Genomic DNA, 22773 nt, shown 5'->3' on the forward strand with positions numbered 1-22773 from the left:
TTCACTTGATGGTCTACTGCAGTGTGAAGACCAGACGGACTCTTGTCTTGACACACACACACACACACACACACACACACACACACACACACACACACACACACACACACACACACACACAACATGCAGCTGACCTTGCATTGCGATACTTGTGAAGGCCTCAGTCCCAATTTAGTCAGTCCATTACGGTACCCACTTACTCTACCAAACCTCCTCAACTTATTCTAATATTAAGTTTCATACCATTTTGTGAAATGGGCATGGATTTTGAACATTCATTTTATTCAGCAGAAATGGTATTACGTAACGAGAACTGTACTGTAGAGGACACTGGAGCTGCTCTCCTTGTGACAAGGTTTGATTTAGGGCAACCAGACTAACTTAGTCATAAATCAAGGATCAGGGAAGCACAAATGAAAAGTAATCCTCTAAACATATCTTAGCTGATCCTTAAAAATCCTGACTCTTTTTACCCTAAAGCCTAAAAATGCCACCTTCCACCACTATAGAGTGATATTTTTTCCCATTTTAAATCAAAGTCTTTTAAAACTACTTCAGCCTGAAATCTAAATATCAAATATTAAAAAATTTATAAATCTACTAAATATTATAGTTTTTGGATTTTAACCCTTTAAAAAAGAGGGACTCCAGCAGCGGTGGAGCAGAAGTTGCAAATGAACACACTGTGGTCTTTGCATATAAAATTCCACATGGTGCTCCCAACTCTTTTTATTCTGTTCATGCAAAAGTCAAACTGCCCTTACATTTGCTGATGAGAAGGGCTTGCAGCAGCACCCTGCAGATTTGAATTGATTGATTTTTTTTGAACTGTAAACTGTCCAAAATGAGCACCCCAGTGTTTCCCATACAGGTTTGTCATGGCCACAATTTGCTGCAGGATTTCATCCATCAGCAGCAGTGCATAGCGGGTGGCATGGTGTGTAGGTCCCGGGCTCAAACCTCTGGTTGCTGGGACATAGCAGAGCGTTGCAGTCTTTGTCAGAGGCCAAAATATGGAGATGGAGAAGTCCATCCTGTCACTGCTTCAACCATCTTCCCTCCACTCTCACCTTCAAATGAGTCATAGTTATGCTCTAGCTGGTCTGTTTCTTTGTCGGAGGCCTTCTTCATGTCCTTAGAGGAGGATGAGGCGGCATCTTCACACTCGGAGTGCACGATCATTTCCAGAGCCTCCTGTGTGCTGTGAAGTCTTGCTATCTCCAAAATGACTGCTCCAGCACTGCTCATACTTCTTACCATGGCTGCAGGGCAGCAGCATAAACTACCTGAGCGAGAGCCAAAATAAAGTCCAATTTTGTTTTTTATGATGCAGAGACGTGGCCTTCTAAGAGAAAAGACTTGAAAGTGGACATCACACACACACACACACACACACACACACACACACACACACACACACACACACACACACACAGATGCCTGTGCACACACTCACACACCATTGACCAATCTCAACAGTGGCACACACTTATCCTTTCAGTAGCATTCTTGGAGAAATCAAAAAAAAAGTGTGATATTTAACTGCATGCTTTGAATGGTTAAAAAGTAGTGCCACCTAGTGGGCAAATATAAAAATTAAAAATTGAAGGCGAGTAGTCTGAAATAAAATCTTAACATAAAGGCATGCGTTACTTGATGTCAAGATAAATGTGGGATCAAAAATGGTATTTTCAATGATTTTCAATGGAGCATTTGTGGCAAATCCATGACCGATAATGTTCCAGTGTGTGTTTTTTTTATACAGATATGCTTTTATTACATGTGTTTGGGATTACTGTCATGTTGAAAAATTGTTGAAAATCTGATTGTGCTTTTCTTTGTTCATAATGCCATCAGTTGTAACAACATCTCCAAGTGGTTGAAACGCAGCTCCAGACCATGACAGAGCCTCCACTGTGTTTTACAGGAGGCTGCAGACACTGTTGTACTGCTCTCCTGATGTCCTTCCTACATACTGATGATGATTTCATCCAAAACTTTAAAATTTGGATTCAACACTCCACAAAACCTGTTGCCCCTGATTTTCAGTCCAGCTCTTATAAATTTTGGCACACATATGACTAACGTCTTGACAGCCACCCTTAATCTGAGACCATTTCTCTGTTAATGAGGCTTCAGTGAACAGTAGATGGATAAACTACGATGCCACAGGCATCTCACAGATCCTGTATGAGGTCTTTGCTGGATTTGTCCTTAATTGTTCTTTAAGGACAAGATTTTCATATACTGTTCATGTGCTGTAGATAGTTTTTCAGCACTGCCACGTCTTATTTTGTCCTCCACTTGAGCAGTTTCCAAAATTTTAAAAATACACTTTTGGATAATAGGTCTTTGTGAATTGATTTGTTGATGCTAAAATGCTTTTATGCCTGTCACACTGTGTTAACTTACAATTTTTTTTATTCATTCAACAGAAGAAATTGGAACAAATGGTTTGTTTTTGCAAAGGTTTTTATTCTTTGGTAAGGTGTCTTTTAAGTGTGGATAAAACACTGCCTCTTCCATTGAGTTTTATGCCTTTTTTATACTTTAATGATTCACGGGACAGTATTTAGTGGTTTAACAAAAATAAAAGCAACATTCCTCTGAAAATGGTCACGTACACAGGATGACTGAAAAATAGTGAAAAAAAGAGCAAAAACCTTTTAAAGACTGAAGAACTTTTGTTCAAGACCACTTTAAATATTCTGTCTCCTTTGAAGGAAAATATAAAGAAATGAGTGGTGACTCAAGACTTTTGCGCAGAACTCTATGTTTTAAATTGAGAGGAAACCATTTGTTACCTGGGAGGTCGGTGGGATCCTGGGAATATGGCTACTAAATTGCATAGTGTTGCTCTTGTCACACATCGTAAATTAATATTCATCTATTTTCTTCCAAGTTTTCTCTCACCATTGTCTCCACCTAAAGAGATAAAATGTTCGAGGTAGCTGAAACCTAAGCCAGCGCATTGGTATGATGATAACACCTTCTAGATATACTGGCGGCAAACTTGGCTCAAAATGTGAAAATACTGAATTTAAAAATTTGATCCGTTTCCGTAAACATCACCTTCTTTTTCAGCTAGACTGCAAGGACATACCTTTGAAGATGAAATCCTCACTGCTGGTTAAAAAAGTAAAAATAACCCCTTTGATTCCTCCCCTTAAGGTTGCCATTGGTAATTCTATGTGACTAAATCACAGAGTAACATACATACACACTGCTGAAGTTTCAAACGAGGCCAACTGGAAGGAAGGAAATCAATTGAAAAACTTTACAGTACACTTTGGAAGATTATCCAAAAAGTCTGTGCTCAAAGAGACAGAGATATGCTGCCAACAAAAATAGACCATAAGGAAGAGAAAAGGAGGCACAATATCTGCTCTGAAACATGTCTCAATCTCTTAACTAGTAAACAGAAGAGACATATTTTTCTTGAGGGAATAATGTGCCTCTTGACGCTTGAAAAAATAGTCTGCAAAAATGGAACGCATTCAGATTTGGTAGCTAAGCTAATGAACTAAAGCATACAAAAGCCAATGATTGTCCAAAGACGAGGTCATGTATATACAGAGATAATTATATTTTAAAAGATTTCTATTAAAAGTAGGACCTGAACATTATCCTGTTATTTTCTGGTCAAAAAGTACAAGTCTCTCTCACACACACACACACACACACACACACACACACACACACACACACACACACACACACACACACACACACACACACACACACACACACACACACACACACACACACACACTTCTGATTATATATGGTTCCAGTTGAAAGGGGCTGTGTCATCTTCCAGCTTTTTTAGGAGCCATGCTATGTGGAGCATCTCTCCCAGTGGTTCGCTTGCTAAAGAGCTTTGGCAAGTGGGAGATGCAGTGGGGGTGAAGTTTAAGGATGAAATTAATTAAAAATGCAGGAGAACATCAGCAGACTCTTTTCTCAAAGCAGGCACTCTCACGCTCTCTTCTGGTACGTGTCACATAAAGTGCATTTTCAAATCATCTGCTGTACAGTACTGCTCTAGTCATTTGGCGTTGCAAGCTCACCGTTCCGTCAGAGGCTGGATAGGCTGGGATGAGATAAAGAAGAGAAGCATCTCCGATACTTCAGCGTGCTTTTGTTTTGTTACTGCAAAGGAACTTAGCGGTACGATAGTCTTTTAGTGAGCATTAAGCTCTAATTTCGCTTACTTAATCATCAGCAAGAAGAAGGGAAAACTCAAAAGATATGATTGATGCTAGGTTAACTGTTTTCCTCTCAAACCTCTCTCTTTGCTGATGGCATTGTCTTTTATTGTAACGCCTTTTGAGATCCAAAAATAACTTTGACTCATTAATGAATCAGCACGATGTTATTGCAATGATCATCAGCTTCACATGTGAATACAGAGTGAAGATGCATGTTTATACATATGCAGTCCTGTGAAAAACTAAGTACACCCCTATTGCCCGTAAGCTCACAGGTGCTGCTAGTCAGCTGCACTTGATCAAAGGATCATCGGCGAGTGTGAGCACTTCTATAAAAGCTGACGTTTTGGCAGTTTGCTGGACTAGAGCATTCAGGTGTACACAATATCACAATTTTCCCACTAACCCCAAGGTCAGACCGAGCAATGCTCACAGAAACTGCAAAAAAGCCAACAGCTACATCTCAGTCTCGACAGGCCTCAGTTGGCATGTTAAATGTTAAAGTTCAAGACTGAACAAAACGTATTCGGAAGTGTTGCCAGCTGAAAGTTTCTTCTTGCTAAAATCAACGTGGCAGGATGGCTTAAGTTTGCAAAGTTTTGTCTGAATAAAGCACAAGACTTCTTGAGCAGTGTCTTGTTGAAAAAATGAGACCATTATTTTTCTCCCATCTTATCCTTCTGAGTCAACTCTTTTCTTTTTGTCTCTAGTGTCTCATGTTTAGTTTATTTCCCTTCCTCTCTCATTGTCTTTGATTATTGTCACCTATGTCTCGTTACCTCTCTGTGTCCACTTCCGCTAACAACCTTGTGTGTATTTAAGTCCTGATTTTCCTTTTCCCCAGTGTCTGTTGCACTCACCTCTCAGTGTTTCGAGACAGTGGTGGCTTCCATTTGCTTTTCTGATGGACTTTTCACCCGCCAAAATCCAAAGCTTGCTTTTTGTTTAGATTGCCTGTCTCCTTGTGTCTGGATGTGGGTCCTAAACTCTAATTTATGATGATAAACATTTTTAAGCTAATAAAGGTATTATATGTATAGAGCAGCAGAAAAGCCAAAAGGAATAGTAGCATGCATACTGATACCATGTCATAACTATTGTTATTATAAACGTCCCTTTTTGCTTTCCCCATTGCCTAAACTAAAAAAAATTCTAAAAAAATCAATTCTGTATTATTGACAGAGAAAAGTAAAGTTAGTGAATCACTACATTATTTCAATCTTCCAAAATCTCAACCTATCTTTTCAAGGTTGAAATTTAAACTATATAGCTATAACCATGTTACCACAGGTCATTCAAATACAGCTAATCCACAGCAGTCAACATCAATAGCTTTTTTCTTTAAGAGCAACAAAAAAAAAGAAGTTACTTTTAATTTAACTTTTTCTTGGTGCTTATATACACAGACACATATGCTAGCATAGAAAATGAAGGCTTTTAATAGAATAACAATAGAATTTATTTTATCATAATCTGTTCCCAGTATAAACCAATTAATTAGCTTAAACCTGTTTATTTTGAAAAACCGCTAATGCTCTGCCCAGTGTTGGGACTAACTCGTTATTAAGTAACACGTTACAGTAACTACGTTATTATTGTGGTAACGAGCATGGTAACTAGTTATTATGCCAAAACCAGGAACTCGTTATTCGTTACTTCGTGTGGTGGCTATCGCTTCTACAGATTCAATAACATTAGCAAGTGGTGGAGGCCAGCAGGTGGATGAGGGAAAGGGGAGGCAAGAGGAGAGACCCGAAGCGGCCGCCCGTCCGAGTATCAGGTGAACTGAACTTCAGGTAAGAAGACCTGTAGTCTATCTGGGTCAGATACCAAGTTTAGGTGTAGTTTATTTTCGTTATGCTGACTTTTTCCGTACTGCGTGCTAGCTAGCATAACAGAGTTTCTATACAGCTGGGTGGGTGCTATGATGTTACTGATGTTGAACTTTATTTTGTTCATAAGGTTAATTATTAGAGTTGCCAACCATCCCGTAAAAAACGGAATCGTCTCGTATTCAGAGAAAATATTGCGCGTTTTCGTATTGAGGTGAAAAGAAACACAGTTTCATTCTCCCCCCTCCCTCTCCTGTTTCTACTTCAATCATGAAACTGATCAATGATCAGCTGATCGGCTTTTCTCTCTTGTTTGTTTATCGCCCACTTTGCGCCAGAAAGAGGAAACCAGCGGAGGTCACGCTAAACAACAGCAGCACGTTTAAGCTTGATCAGCTGTTGTTAGAATTTACTTTCTAGTATCAGCTGGTGTTTGCTGGAGCCACAGCTGTGAAAGCTGCTGGTCATGATGTCGGTTTGGTTATCTGATGAGAGGGAAACATGAAGATGAAACCAGGAGATGTCCTTACTGAATCATCAGAGCTGATGGAGAAACAGGTTTACCTTTTAGGTGACATGAATGAGTTGAAGGGAAGTTATGACCTGTTTCTGAGAGATAAATAACACCAGGATGTATGCTGTATGCAGCTCATCTGCAGTCTGGTGTTACCTACATCTTCCTATTCAGAAGGCGGAATTTCCGAGTCCTGAGTACAATCGAAAGCACCACGACTGCAGTTTTTGTGTTGGATGTAAAAAGCAGGCTAGAATCATGGCGGCGGTCAACGATCCAGGCGTGGGATTTCTCTTGTGGAAATATGCACATTATCTTTTCCTTTCTATTGATAGGTGGCACAGTGCACTTGTGGCAAGTAAGCAAGCTAGAAGACTGGCAATCTTGCTGGGTATCCAGTTACGGAAGCAACACATTAACAAGAGAATTCTGAGTAAAACCAAAGTTACTTTCCCTAGTAACTAGTTACTTTGAAAGTAACGAGTAACTTGAAGTAACTGAGTTACTTTTGATAGAAGTAACTAGAAATGTATCTAAGTTACTAATTTAAAGTAACTTACCCAACACTAGCTCTGACAGAAAACGTTAGAAAATGTAGTTTTTTGGTCACTGTCTGTAATAACAGTGATTGAGTAATATTCCTCTCTATGTCACCATGACTGGTTGCATTGTTTTTTTTACAATTTCATTTGGAAGATTATTATGATTACCCAATTGTGGCATCTTTAACAAGCAAGTTAAGACTAAGTTAAAAATCAGCAACTCGTTAGCTGAAAGTTTTAAGCTTGTTTTAAACACACCAGAAGAGGTCATTTAAATATGAGGTCTTTGAGATGGTTGAACTACAAACCAGTGCTTGGCCAGACTCATGAAATCTTCCTGCCAATCCTTTAGCACACTGAAACCAATCAATCAATCAATCAATCAATCAATCAATCAATCAATCAATCAACACCTATTGTCATGGAAATGTTAACATCCACTGAGGTAATCTGGGAAATGATTTGAGCTGGTGTTATTACCCCCATCCTTTTCCTCACCATGAAGCTTTAAATTTGATTACTGCAAATGTAATTAACAACAAACTCTGTGTTGACCTCAGAGATTAACTTTTGTGTAATATTTCATTAACTCTGTCAAAAGGCTGCGAGGGTTCTGTCACCCATGGAGCAGTGTCAATGTACAGCGTGCCACTCACTGAGGATTATGATTTTGGTCATGCGGTATTTTTGTCTGTACTCCTTTTTTTGGTCATTATCTAAAGACCACTGGCCTGATAATGTCCACATAACATTGCAAATCAGAGTGAGAGTCTGGCTGTTACAGTACTCTAAATCTAATCCTTTTTTTTCTGCCATTTTCTTGTGTATGTAAGCCTCAAAGACCATAAAATCAGAGACTTCATTGCTAGGCAACTAGTCTCTGCACAGAGATGGGGAGGGTTTTCTGTGTTTACTGCCAGAGATCTGCTGCTAGTGGGAGTTTCAGCCTCTCCAAAAGAGAATACATAAAGCAGATACCGGTGATTTATGAAGACTTTAAATAGTTCCAAGTAATTGCAGCATCCCACAGGAACATGTATAACTTGACCATATTAGAGGTGTGTCGTAGCCCATATTGTTTGACTCGGGCTCAAAAATGGCAAATGCAAGTCTTGTGGTTAGAGACGGCCTTTTGTATTACCATGCTGTAAATACTGGGCAGAGTATAGAGGGAGTGGAAGCTCTCTGGAGAATGGGAATGATGAGGTAATCATTCACCCTGATCTGAATTAATAAGGCCTCATTAGGCAGTCGGAGACACACTGCGGCGCTGAAAAGAACCACAGTGTGGATTTACCCTATCATCTCCTCCTGTTGGATTTGGCTTCTGCAGCCCGTCGGCGCACATCGTGTTCGTTGGAGAGCGCCGCGTCTCATTCGCACTTGTGCATTAGCCTGATCTAAGATACATGGGAGTTGTATGTCTGCTGCACGGACAGCCATGTGTTACATACTTGTGCTTTGTCACAAGATAAAGCACTTGCACACCGGTCTTTCAAGTGAAATAAAGATGAGAGATCATTACACTCAATTTTGCTACCGGTGCTGATTACATTACATATTCCATTCTGTTGTCCCGGTATTAGAATAGCCTGTCAGTAAGTCTTTGCTTTGAGTTTGCCAATGCAAGTGGCGGGTCAGTGTGAGAAGGCCCGGAATCTCCAAATTCCCAAAAGGCAACTTCAGCTGTCAGCAGTCTTTCAGGATATGAACCCCTTTGAAGTGAGCCTAAATGTGCAGACAAGCCCACAGACAATCACGCGGGGAGGGGGATAGATTAAATGGCCAAAGACCCCGTCGCAATCTAGATTTCATTACCCGGAATAAACACGTTGCATCAGGGCCTCAGCTTTTGTCTCTCTGCCAGTCTGTTTTGAAATTCAATAGATTGTAGTGGAAGATCTCTGAGGAGTGGCAGCGAGAATTGTTTCATGGAGTGGAAGCCTGTGGTTTTGGTTTTATTCCCAGGGAGTACTTGGTCGAGCAGACTGAAGGGCACTTTGGTTCAGAAAGCACCCCACCTCACCTCTGTCTAAGTGGATGTGACAGGTAGTCATGAAAAGAAAAAAAACAAAAAGATCGCAACAAAGACACAACAATGAAATTACTGACATAAAAACCCCTGACTGTCCTGGCGTTTTAAAGCTGAGCTTTTCTCTCTCCCTCTCTCTGCATTACACGTACATGCCAGGCATTTATAGCACAAGCAACCAGGAGAACCACGTGAGAGTGAAAATATGCAGTCGATTCATATAAAACGTGGCCAATCCATAAAACAAAATATTGGAAAAATGTATATTTCCTAAGAGTATCACAGACACTGCTTTTTTTCAAAGAAGCAGAAAGAAACTTGGGGGTAAATTATTGACGATTTAGTCATTAGCCTACTTCTGCTGTTTAGACAAAATTAGCCACAACTAAGAATAAAGCAAGAAATTAGGGCCAGACACTTGGAGACATGACTGAAATAAGCACATTGTGTTCAAATTTTATCCGTTACTTATGACAGGTGGCTAACAATAGCATTACAGACAATATGAACTGTGTCACTGATATGACGCCACATCACTTAATACTGTTTACAACATAACACAATAATGTGGCCGTACCTGGCAGGTTCTTACTTGTACAACTGCGAAAAGACGACGAAATTCTCAGTAGAGGGGTGATTTATAGGACAGAGCCACGCTGTCTTTCAGGGCAAGATTTACATCGCTGAGCACACTGAGAAGATGAATGCAGAGTCACAGAGAGGCCAAAAATGAATCTCTTTAAGATCGAACATTGAGTCAGCTGACACAAAGATGCCAGAATGGAGGCTAAAGCGAAGGAGGACAGAATGAAGGCACAACGGTGTGTTTTGATAGAATCTGGAATCAATATAAACTACTATAATCATGTTAGGCTTTCTGTACTGAAGTCTTTTAATGACAGTAATCACACATTGATCCAGAATATAGCATGTCACAAAGTGCCTAGAGACTCCTTTCACCCGGTTTCCTGGTGCAGTATCTATTGATTGCTTTCATATTGTGTCATCCTTCAGGCCATGTTTAAAAATATCGGAAATGGGAATGTATCGCACTTGACTGAACTCACAAGATAAAAATGATTAGTGTTTCTTACACTCATGCTGACCCCATTTTTCACTTCTTTAAATGAAAACATTGTCGGCACTGTCATATTTATCTCTCTTAAAGCGAGCAGCCAATTAGCTTAGCTTAGCACAAACCTGGGGAAAAAACGGGGCACATCTATCATACCTGAGTTAAAATTTGACATATTAGGGTATTATGTGCCTAATTTCTGCTCAAGGACCTGTGACTTCCTGGAGTCTTGCCAGAATGGCTGGCCTTTAATGCATCAAAACCTGCACTTCAGTTCTTTAAATTGTGCTAGTAAAATGTGGAATAGCAAGCAACTGAAACATTTTCAAGTGCACATGGAAATACACAGAGTTTGTACAATTTTAACAAGCTTGAAAGTCGATATTAGCTACAAACACCTTTATTCTTTGATACAGCCTGAACTCTCTTCTTCTAACTTCTTTCAGTAGTCTTCAGGAATAGTTCTCCAAGCTTCTTGAAAGACATTCAAAGCTCTTCTTTGGATGTTGGCTGCCTTTTGTTCTGTTCTCTGTCGAGATGACCCCACACTGCTTCATTAATGTTGAGGTCTGGGCTCTGGGCAGGCCAATCCATGACTGATAGTGTCCCATTCAGTATGTTCTTCTATCCAGGTATGCTTTTACTGCACTGGCAGTGTCTGTGAAATCATTGTGATGCTGAAAAGTGAAACTGCTGAAATGCTTTCCAGATGGCAGATCAAAATCTGATGATGGTTATCTGCGCTCATGCTTCCATCAGTTTTGACAATATTCCCAACACCACTGGCTCAAATGCACTCTCAAATCATGGCCTCCACTGTGTTTTACAGATGGCTGTATCTCTTACTGTATTTCTGTCTTAAGGCCATTTCCAATTCTTCTTTCTGAATCTGTTTGGTTAGGCATTCATTTTTGACACTCACCAATTGATGGCAAATCTAATGAGTTAAGAAACATTTTTATATCTTCTGTATTGGCTTGTGCAGGTTTTGTGTATAGCATTTTGTAATAGGTTTGGAATGCCAAGTCAATTCCCTCCAGGTCACTTTGTAATTCCCAGTTTGGGGATCAAGGACTGAGCATAAAGAATGCGTCATTTGCTTTTTACGAAGTTTTCTAGCAAGTAATTTTGTTGCCCTTGGCCCCGTTTCATAATATGATTGTCTCAAAAATTTGTATTTTTTTCTCTTCTTCTTCCTGATATATATCAAGAATTTGTTTTTTAATTTTCTGAATTTGTTTCAAGGTCTGGTCAGATTGAGTCTTTTTGTGTCTGTTTTCTAAATCTTTTAGTGTATTTTCAAGTCCATTTAGCTGATTCTCTTTAGCTTTCTTCAGAGCTGCACTTAGTGATATAAATTCAAATCATAATTTGGTTGTAGGTAGACTGAAAGAAGAGTTACCATTTTGCCCTCTATTTTACCTTGAATTAACACATATCTGTCTTCATTATCCTTTACTTGTCTGGTAAGTTCAAAATGTAGGGAGTTGTGTAACAATACCGCAACTCCTCTTTTGTTACCTGTTTTAAAAGAGCTGTAAAATGTATTTGTGAATCCAAACTTCTTTAACTTCTCATGCTCTGTTTGAGATAAATGACAAATGAATACACAATCTGTATTTTTTCCCGCTTTATCTTAGACATGACTTCACTCCTCTTAACAGGGTTGTTAAGTCCGTTTACATTCCATGAAGCTGCTCTACAGTCACAGTTACTCATACCGGTATTTCCAACCAATTACGTCGACGCTCCGAACATAGAACTATAAGAACAAAATAACCACAAAAACTGAACATATGTTACCTTGACTTCCACTCCTGGGGCTTTATAGTGCCCTGTCATTCTATAGTGTCCATTCTTACAATATTGGAGAAAAAATCCTACCATATGTAGGAGCTCCATCGCTGCATCCAGCAGCTTTCTCTTGTCTCTGAACATTTTAAGTATCTCTCTCGGTCCTGATCAACATAGTCTGTTTTACATGACACAGGTCTAACACAAAAAATGGTATAAAGTAAAATCGTTACGGGAGCAATGCGTACAATGCCAGCATATGGTAGAGGCATTTCTTTATAAATCTTAAATAGGACGCAATAGAAGGGCTAAACACCTCTTCCTCTATTATAATAAACTGAGATTAGGAAACAGTACTTACAGAGCAAAAACATGTATTTTAGCCGCTTAGTCCAGTGAGGCTTAACACAAGATAGTTTATACTTGTTGTCTGAGAAATCCACGAAGCCTTCCAAGGACACGTTCGGAGTGTGAGCTATCCGTTTTCTCCCAGTGTGCACTTCGGGTGAGAACCTGTTCCCAGTTGACGTCCCCGCAGTGTGGCAGCTCCACAGCGTAACCCTGCTTCTTCATATCCTCTGCCACTTTTGATGCACTCTTGTACAGGCGTGGACTGCTCTCCCAATAAATTCTCATTTTAGCTGGGTATGGTGTCTGGAAACGTATTTTTTGTTCTTTGAGGATCTTATATTCTTTGAGGTAAGTCGTGTGTAAATGTGATAGTTTTGCCCTCATAAGAAATTTTCTTAGCCCAAGCTGCTCTCAGGATTTTGTCTTTTATGTCACACACTTAGCATGTAGCTAAGTGTGAATGCTTACATGAAGTGAATTACAACTTCATATAACTACTAGCATGGCTGAAATCTCTGAGACATGAGCTGTAAAATGACCCCTCATAAGCTGTGCACGCTATAGATATCATTTAAGCTAACTGTTTACCAAAGGGACAACCACATAGTTTCACCTTTTTCTCAAAGATTAATCTTGATTAAGTCTGAAAGATTTATTACCAGGTGAAGTCTACTCTCAAAGGGCTAGTACAAGTTTAATAAAATGATTTATCAGTTGATTAAACTAAGAATGTGAGAAACAGTCACTTATTTAAATGAGAATATTTTTCTTTCTAGCTTTCTGTGAGAATTAGTATACCCTGAGGGGATTACTGTGGCTAAAACTGACTTTGATGAACTTCTTAAAGGAAGTACTGTTTTATGGATTAATATATAAAAATTACCCCCAAGAATTGTCATTTCTGATCATGAAGAAGAAAACAGTGAAATTGCTTTTTTTTTCATTTAGTTTCAAAAGTCATCAATAGGGAAATAAAACTTTAATTGATGTCATTTCTTGCCTGGTGTGAAAATTAGAATTCATCCCAGGGGAGATGCATTTTGGGGCAAAACAAATTTTGTCAAAGCACTGTGAAAGAGCTATTAGGCGCCAAGTGTTCAGCACATGAAGTGTTGAAAGTTTTATTAACTATGTGTGTTGTTTGGGAGGTTGGACTTTTCTTAGTATGTGCCTGAATGGTCTCAGGAGAGGAATAAGAAAGCAAAGCAGCTGAGCATTAAAGCTGCAGGCGGTGAGAATGAACAGTGCGCAGAGTAGGACGGCATCACGGCAGCCCTTTCAGGCCCACACAGTCTACACAGGAGGGATAGCACTTAAGCAAAAAGCCATTTATCTGTTAAACACACCCTCTGGATTATTTATCGCTGTCGTACAAGGCACCCATCCGCTGAAATCTCAATGTCCTCCCAGCTGCTGGCTCTGCTCAGGTAAATCAAAGTGACTTTTTCACTGAATGAGGTATGTAAAACCATTAGGACAAATTGCAGGAACCCATAGGACCTGCCGTTTTCCCCACATTCTGCTGAGAAGCGGTGGGCGTTGTGTATCACAAGAGACACATCAGCTTTGAAGGGGGAGTTCATGCTGTTGCGGTCGCTTGTCACATAGGCTGCTTTATATTTAAGTGAGAATTCTCAAGAGAGGCCTGACTAATGGCTCTATATCAATGCGCATCCACGTGCTTTGTCTCTCTGTGACCTTTCAGCATTATTGCTATATGCGTTGGCTGCTGGAGCATTATGCATACTTAACTGTTTTTTTTAAGAAGTGCCGGGGTCGTGGGTTTGACAGAAATGTTCATCATTGCCAGTGACTAAAGCTTTACCTGCCAACACGCTACTCAAGTTGATGTCCTTGTTTTGAAGTGATTTTTTTTTCTGTACAGGCAAAAAGATGCTGGGCAGATGCAAATCAGTAGGCTCCCTTAATTGACACAACATTACTCTAGGCTGGTACTGAGCGTGGGTCAGATGAATTAGAAAGAAGGAAGAGAGGTGTAAGAAGTCTGCACGTGTAGGAGCATATATGAATAGCAAATTGATGTTTTCTGCTGTTTCTGTAAGAAAGTGAAACAAGAGTTTAATAAGAATATCCAAAAACAGTTGTTCAGCTGGTTTACTTACTATTGAATGTAAAAGGTAGATGTCAGTTTGTGGACTGCTGTCTTGAAGACTCTAGTTGTGATATTAGCTACCAACTAATGCTAGCACTGGCTAGCTTGTTTGGTTAGCAAGGGTCATCTGTGATTTACAATGATATTAGCTGTGTCCAAATTCAGGGGCCGTATCGTTCGGAAGACCTGGCATTCACGGTCTACGTGGGAGATTAATAAACTCAGCCATCTGCTCCTTGCTATCTAAAATATAACACGACATTGGCATAAGTTCTTGACCATCTCACACTTCTGTTTAATCCGTTTTCTGTTTGACGTGTATTTAGCTGTGTGAAAACTATAACTTTAATCTCAGCCAAACAGAAAAAAGTCAAAGAATAACATTTTTAAGTTATGTAAGTGACTTATATATCATGTTTAACTTGAGTAGCAAAAGACCACGGTAGGGTTGAAAACACCAGCTCTAGAGAGCCTTGACCTCCCAGTCAGCTATTGAGCTGTTGGGTAACACGTCTCCAAAAACATCGGAGCACTATTGCAAATATGTGATTTCATGATAAATCGAGCAGATATTTGAAGTTTACAGAGCTACATTCTCGCCTGAAAATATGTTAAAACTTTATTTTGTGACCCAGAAAGAGTAATATTAAAACTACGTAGCTGCCGCCATTTTTGGAAACTGGAATTGGTTGGCCTGCGCTATAAATTCTGGGATAGGTTGGGCCACGAAGGATGCACCTGACCCATCCTTCAAATCTAGGGAAAAGGAGGACGCATTTGTCAGCCGCATTTGAAGGAGTCTACAAATTTGGACAGCCTTCGGCGCGTCGCTGTGACATAATCGGCATATAAATGCAGCCTCCAAAGGATGCGGCCCGTGGATTTGGACACAGCTACTAACTGCGACACTGACTGACCAATTACTTTATAGTAGTGTAAAACCTAATGCTGGAAAAGACCACTAGCACCTAGCTGTCACTCAAAAGGCCCACGTCCCTGAGTATAATGTTAGGCCTTGGGTTAAATAAAAATTCACTGTACTGAGCATCTTGGCCTTGGAAATTTGATGTTTCGGACGTGACAAGCGAGGAGCAGATCTGACTGAGGAATCAAGGTAACAAGGAAGGTCTGCCCCAAAGCATCCTCTTCTTTATCATCCTTTTTTGTTTTTATGTGGACCATCGTTTAGAAAATGAACATCATGTTTTATTCTAGCTGGTTCTCATTCCCAGGGTGTCAAATCTGCTTGGCTCATTATGCGAAAGGTGTCCTTCAGCTGCTTATCTTGACTCACAGAGTTATGTTATTGGTGAGGCAACCCCCTAACAATTCCAACCTTGTTGTTTTTTCAATGAGTAGGGTTACTGTTGTGAAAGGATTTTTTTAATTTTATTTTTTTACACCACAACCATTTTCAAGAGCGAGTGAAAATGCAGTGAACCAACACCAAACAACATATTGTATGTAGCCAAACACACTTGCTTGCCATTAGAAATAAAGACATTGTCATGCATTTCTGCATTTACTTGCATTTACTTTTATTTTCAAACTCAAAAGCCATGTCCATCTTTTATATACAGTCTACTTACAGAGCTAGCCTTCTCTGGCCATTCCAGGAACTTATGTTTTTTGCATTTTTGCATATTATTGTGCTTTTCCAATGCCTTTTTTTCTTTGTTTCTTTTCTTTTCTTTATTGCTCTTCTATTTGGGAAAAAAAAGGAGCTGTCCCAGTAGATACATACACTACATGCCCTGCTGGTTCAGCCAAGCTACAATGCAAAATTATGCACCTTATTAAAATTAAATTTATGAAAGAAAGAATTCATGGCTTTATTCTGGAGCTGCATGTCTTTAATAGTGCCCTATTCACCTCCATGGTTTTCAAGTCCTCAGAGCATAGAGTGTAGCTATTCCAAGGTCTGCTTGCTGAAAAACTACAGATGGATGGCAAATTAGAATAAAACATGAATTAATTAGTGGAGAAACACAGGCCCAATAAGTGCTACCATAGAGGAAACAAGGGTTCCCTGTAGAGTTTGATGAGTATGCAAGTGACGTGAATCATATCTGATGGCCTTCACAGTCACCAGATCTCAGCTAAACAGTCATGAACAAGTGGTTTAGAAGCATTTGTTAAAATAACCAAAGGATCTAATGTCAGTCTGGCTGTGCCGCTTCTTTTTACCCCATATTTTTATTTCACCCTCCCCTTGATTTCTCTTTGTTTTCTTTGTACGTCTTGCTGCCTTTGTGTGTTCGTGGTCGATGTGGCACTTCTTCTTCTCCTGCTCTATCAACGCTATTCCAACAAATGTGAGCATCTGTGGCTCATCAGCTCATCATCCTGCAGTGCATGTGGACTGGCCCTCCAGTTATCTCCACCAGGTCATTCTGCTATCTATTGTCGTAGTTGAGCCAAGGCCTTGTGCTCGGCTTAGTTTTAATTTGCTCCTCGTGTCTATTGCTCTGAACTAATTTTTCTCTTTTCTGTTTAAACCGGCCAACTCATCACCTGCTGCAGCCAAGCTTCTACTCTCCAGCACCTCTTCAGTAACATTTACCTGCCTGCCCCGCCACACTCTCTCTCTGCCTCCACCATCAGCTGCATGCCAGCTCTGATCATCCTGCTCTGGTTTTCCCTGCCTTCTTATCCTGCATGCTCCATCTCAAAAGACTCATCACATCCAAACCCGACTACTTGAGTGTTCACAATAACGGCCTTTCTGAATTGCCAGCCTGATTGTGCGTGCTCTGGCTTTGCCAGAAATTTTATTTATTTTCAACAGCCAACCCCAAATTGAGTGATTTTGTTTGTATCTTCTCAGTGAAATTACAGTTTGTTTTTTCTGGGAGCTGCTGTTATGTATTAATAACTTTCACTGGAAAGCCAATCAAAAACCATCATGCTGTCAGCGTCACAATGTTAGCAAGAAGCCAGAGCCAATCATTCACCTCACGGTTCATTAACAGACTGATGAGACTGGGAGCTATGACCTAGCGGGAAGTAAAGACTGAAAGTACAAAACAATGAGTGTAGCTGGGGCTGAGAGCAAGAAAGTGGGATCAGCCAATGGCCCAGTAGGAGCCTGCATGCTGTGACGTCATGGTGAGCAAACTGCTGGCAGTTAGTATTAAAGTGACATAAAAAAAAGAAAAGAATGTTTAAACTGAACCGAAATGCAGCGCTCCCTCTGTCAAGTGAACGATTACTACAAACAGAAAACCTGTATGAGATTTGTATACAAGTACTAGACTCTAAAAGCACCAGGGGGTTAGATTTTTTAGAAAATCATTTTTCCATGTAGTATAAAAAAGTACAGATGACTAATGGCCAAGCCCTTACTACATGTTAACATTTTCCCCCAAAATGATATCTACAAAACAGCAACAACAGGAAATTGAGAAGGGAAAGATAAAGGAAGAAATGGCAGGCCTTAAAGAAGAAGAAATATCTACAATAGATCAACAGTATGTGAAGAGATTTCCTTAAGAAATGGAAAAACAACTAGCACAGATGTGACACAGGACCCGATTTGTACATGTGACCCATCTACTGTTCAAAGAAATCTCATCAGAAAAAGTCTCAGCATAAGGATGGCTGTCAAGAAGCCATTCTTAATAAAGGAATACAGGGAGGAAGGCTGAGATATTTACACAAGAACTGCACTTACATCAGTGGCAACGGGTCTCATGGAGCGATTAATCCAAATTTTACATTTTTGTATCAAATCATCTTCAGTATATACAGAGGGCATTAAAGAAACTAAAAAATAACAAAACTCCAGGTACAGATGGCCTGCCGGCTGAGTGGTATAAGGCATTTGAGGTGGAGGTGCTTCCAGTTTTGCTAAGGTCATTTAACTGGACATTAGAGAATATGTCCACCCCCCCATCATGGTCTGAGACAATCATAACAATTATACCTAAAGACGGTAAGAACAAAATGCTGTGCAGCTCATATAGGCCGATATCAGTCCTAAACCAAGATTATAAGCTTTACGCTTCAATTATATCTAATAGGCTAAACTCGTTCATCCCAGATTTGATTGATGAAGATCAAACTGGATTTGTTGGGGGCCGGCAAACCCAAGACAACATAAGACCCTCTCTCCACATAATAATATAAGAGAAAATAATCATAAAGCGGTACTAATTAGTCTGGATGCCGAAAAGGGCTTTGATTGCGTCAGCTGGACGTATTTGTTTTTGGTCCTAGAAAGATTTGGTTTTGCTGAAAACTCCATTAACAGTATTAAGACATTATATTCAATGCCTACCGCGAGAGTCTAGATAAATGGATGAGTCACGGACCGTATAAAGTTGGAAAGATCGTCCCTTGTCTCCAACTCTTTTCGCTCTTTACATTGAACCTTTAGCACAGGCAATAAGAGAAAATATTAGTATTCATAAAATGATGCTGATGATGTCCTTTTGTACTTGTCGAATCCAGACCAGTCCATCCGGACCCTTTTAGATTTGCTGGGAAGGTTTGGGATGTATTCTGGTTACAAACTCAACATGGGAAAAACACAAATTTTAAGTTTTAACTATAGCCCGTTGAGTGAGGTTAAAAAAATAATTCTGTTGATTGGTCTCTGAAAGCAATTAGATATTTATGAGTATGGCTGACTAAATCGTTAGATGACTTGTATAAAAAAACCTTTGAGCCCGTGAACCAAAAGATTAAAGAGGACCTCACTCAATGGTCAACACTTGTTTTTGATTTTAGTGCGAGAATGGAGGTCATTAAAATGTCAGTCCTACCCAGACTACTGTATCTGTTTATGTCTCTGCCTATCAAAATCCCCAAATCTCAGTTTCATGACTGGGACAAACAAATATCTCGATTTATTTGGAGGGGGCCGAAATCTAGAATTAATAGCACATTATTAATTCATAAAGATAAAGGCGGCTTCTCCCTCCCAAGTCTCTGAGATTACTACCTTGCTGCTCAACTCAAAATAATTATACAATGGTGTGATGACACTTATGGGGCCCGATGGAAAGACATTGAGAATATGTGTGGGGTCATTCCAATTCAGGCCTTGATAGGAGATCAGAAGCTGGCCTACCAGAAAGAACTGAACCCTTTCGCATCTTTTACATTGCTTATCTGGTTTGAGTTAGTGAAAGAACTAAATCTAAGGAACCACATTCAAGTACTTAAATGGGTGGCTTATGACTCTGAGTTTAAACCAAACCAATTGGATTTACAATTTAAGAACTGGTCACATAAAGGCATTAATGTGTACTGTAAAATACTGGATAAGAATGGCCTGCAAAGTTTTCAAACATTACAAGAAAAATATGAGCTAGGAAAAAGTGATTTTTTCAGATACCTACAATTACGGCAATATTCGTCCTCAAAAGTGACTAAAGAAATTAATACACAACCCAATGAAATAATTAATCTGATTTCACAAACATACTTTAAGGGATGTAAGTCAGTTATCTCTAAACTCTACCAGGGCATATTGAAAAGTAGGGGAACCTCAACAGCTTATATAAAGGAAAGATGGGGGAGAGAGTTGTCCTCAGTTATAACTTCTGAGCAATGGGACAATATGTGTGAGACTGCTATTTCAACCTCATCCTCTGCATACTGGCGAGAATTTCGTTGAAAAAACTTGGTACGATTTTTCATAACACCAAAACAACAAACACTGGGAAATTCTGTGAGCTGTGGGCAAACTGTTGCAAACCATATCCACATATTCTGGTCTTGTCGAAAACTTTCTAAATTTTGGGAAGATGTTATATCCAAGATAGAACAGACTAAATCAAAACAACGGCCTGTCATAACATTTTGTTTAGGAGACTTACCCGAAGAATTAACAAGCAATGACAAATATCTCCTGAAGATTCTTACTGCTGCAGCAAAAAAAGCAATTACTCATAAGTGGCTCTGTACTGACCCCCCTGTTCTGGACGACTGGTTGAGCGTTGTTGAGGAGATTCATAAAATGGAAAAACTTACCTTTTTGTTAAGGCCGCAAGCTAATATTTATACCACAAGATGGGACAAGTGGTTGAAATATATTCGAAATTAGAATGTTTTTATTTATTTATTTTTCCTTTCTCTTGTTTGTGCCTACCCACATCTATATAAACTTCTGCATGCCTCTCCTAGGCTGCTCTTAATCTGCTGTCAATTAATGAATATAAAGTCATGTTCTCACTGCCAGAATTGCTTTGTGGGAAAAAGCTGTGCTTTTCAGTCGACTGCTCGTTTTGTTATTGTTGTTTTTGGTTGTTTGTTGTTTTCCTTTTCTGTTGTAAAAAATATGTAAAACCTTTATTAAAAACTAAGCAATAATAAAATAAAAAATGTAGTAACATGCTGCATCAAAAACTTAAAATAACACAATGAAAAGCTTAGAGACGTGTTTTGATACAATATTAGAGAGAATTTTAAATTTTGTAACATGACATTAACTAATAAACTACTGCTTTGGAAATATGAAAACAAATTTAATTTTAATTCAGTTTCTCCAGCTGTCCTTTTTTGTGATAGTAACTGTATAGTATACTCTTTGCAAAAGACTAGATTCGTCATCTGAAAACATCTGCTTAGCTTCTACGTCCAAGCTGTAGAGACAGTTGTCATTTCTACTAATGATCCTCATCATCAGACAGGTCAGTTTGACACTGAGGTTGGTGTTTACTGTGTGTCCATGGAGAAATCACAGAGTCACATTTTGATGATTTGAATCCAAAGTAACAACTGTACTAGAAATGGTCCAGAGGTGCAGAATAAGATGATCTTGAAGCAGAAATTGGTCATATATAAGTCACATATATTACAGGCCCAGAACTAAATATCCCATTGAGGACACTTATGGCACGTTTTTTAAACAAACTTTCTAATACAATTTTAACAGCTTCAGATAACTATAGCGGCGTCTGACTTGACCTGCTTTCACCAGTATGACATATGACTTTAGTTGACTCCCATACCTCTGCTTTCCTTTATACTGTACAGTATGCACACTGTTATTTTAAGTATAGGCTAAGATCCAAAATTTAGCTTTCCAAACAAGTAGAGAAAGAAGGCCAAATTGTGTTGCTGCTCTCCTCTGTTTTGGGATGCAATATGTGGTTTGTTGGACAGCTCCTGGAGCACAGATTAGGCTTGTGCTCCAAAATCCTGTCAGGAATATGGTCTGCCTTCACAGCACAGTGCTGAGGTACAGACTGCAGATAGGATTTGTGGGGTTATGAGGAATCACATCAATAGTCTTTTTTCACTCTGAATATGAATCAGACTTTTTTTTTAAAAACTCTGAAGGTGTTTGGCAGCATGTGCATTTTGCTGTGGCTGGACAAATACTGTACCACAGGAACAGTAATTGTAATGTGACTAATAAAGTAGTTGACCTACAGCATTTTATTTTAAGCTTCATTTGTGCCTTCATTCTTTACTTTATGAAACTTCAACAACTGCTATAATGGCTGCAAGGAAGAAACAGGGGGAGAAAGCACAAACAGGAACTAATCAGTGCACTGTGTCATAGTAAAGCATAGTAAAGCTACAGCTTTCGTTTTTAAAAAAAAAAAATAAACTACAGTATTTCCCAGCAAACATCAATGTGTGCATTTACTTTTGAATTGCAAAGTCTGTTCCATAAGGAGCTCTTTTAACCCGATTAATGTGTTTTATGAGTTTCATTGACAGAAATATCATGCAAAAAAGTGAAAGGATCCATGTGTTGCTAGCATAATGGTACCTAGCCAAAACCATCCAATCAACAAATATTAACAAAAGACAAGAAATGAACACCAAGTGATGATATAGTGAACAACACAGTATTTTAATTTATTCCTGTAGAACTGGAACATTCATAAATTTCCTTTGAAGGTCAGTGAATAGGAGACGTTATCATTAATCACTCTTACTTCCTAGTTTTAAATGATTCTGCTAAAGAACATTGGGCCCATTTTTTCTTTTTTCTTTCTTCTTTTTTTTTTTTGAACAAAAATGTAAAATTGGGCACATAAAGACACTTAAATATTTGGAGTTGTTCAAAGGTCAAAGCTGCTCTGGCTGCATGCTATCTTTGGACGACAACATGCCCCGAGCCTCGAATGAAACTGATCTTATGCGACTCATACAAAACACGCAATGGTTCCAATATGTTGGGCTGTGAAATTATTAATGGAGTTGATCTTCTTGATCAAAAAATTCACGGTCAAATATAATCAGTGGGCCTTCTAAGCTATTAGCTTATCCTGCCTGCCATCCACTTTCTCATTCAAGTTTCTATTAATGGTGAAATGATGTTCAGCGAACCTGCATATTAAAAGTCT

Source organism: Astatotilapia calliptera, chromosome 20 (assembly GCF_964374335.1).
Source record: "Astatotilapia calliptera chromosome 20, fAstCal68.1, whole genome shotgun sequence".
NCBI lineage: Eukaryota > Metazoa > Chordata > Actinopteri > Cichliformes > Cichlidae > Astatotilapia > Astatotilapia calliptera.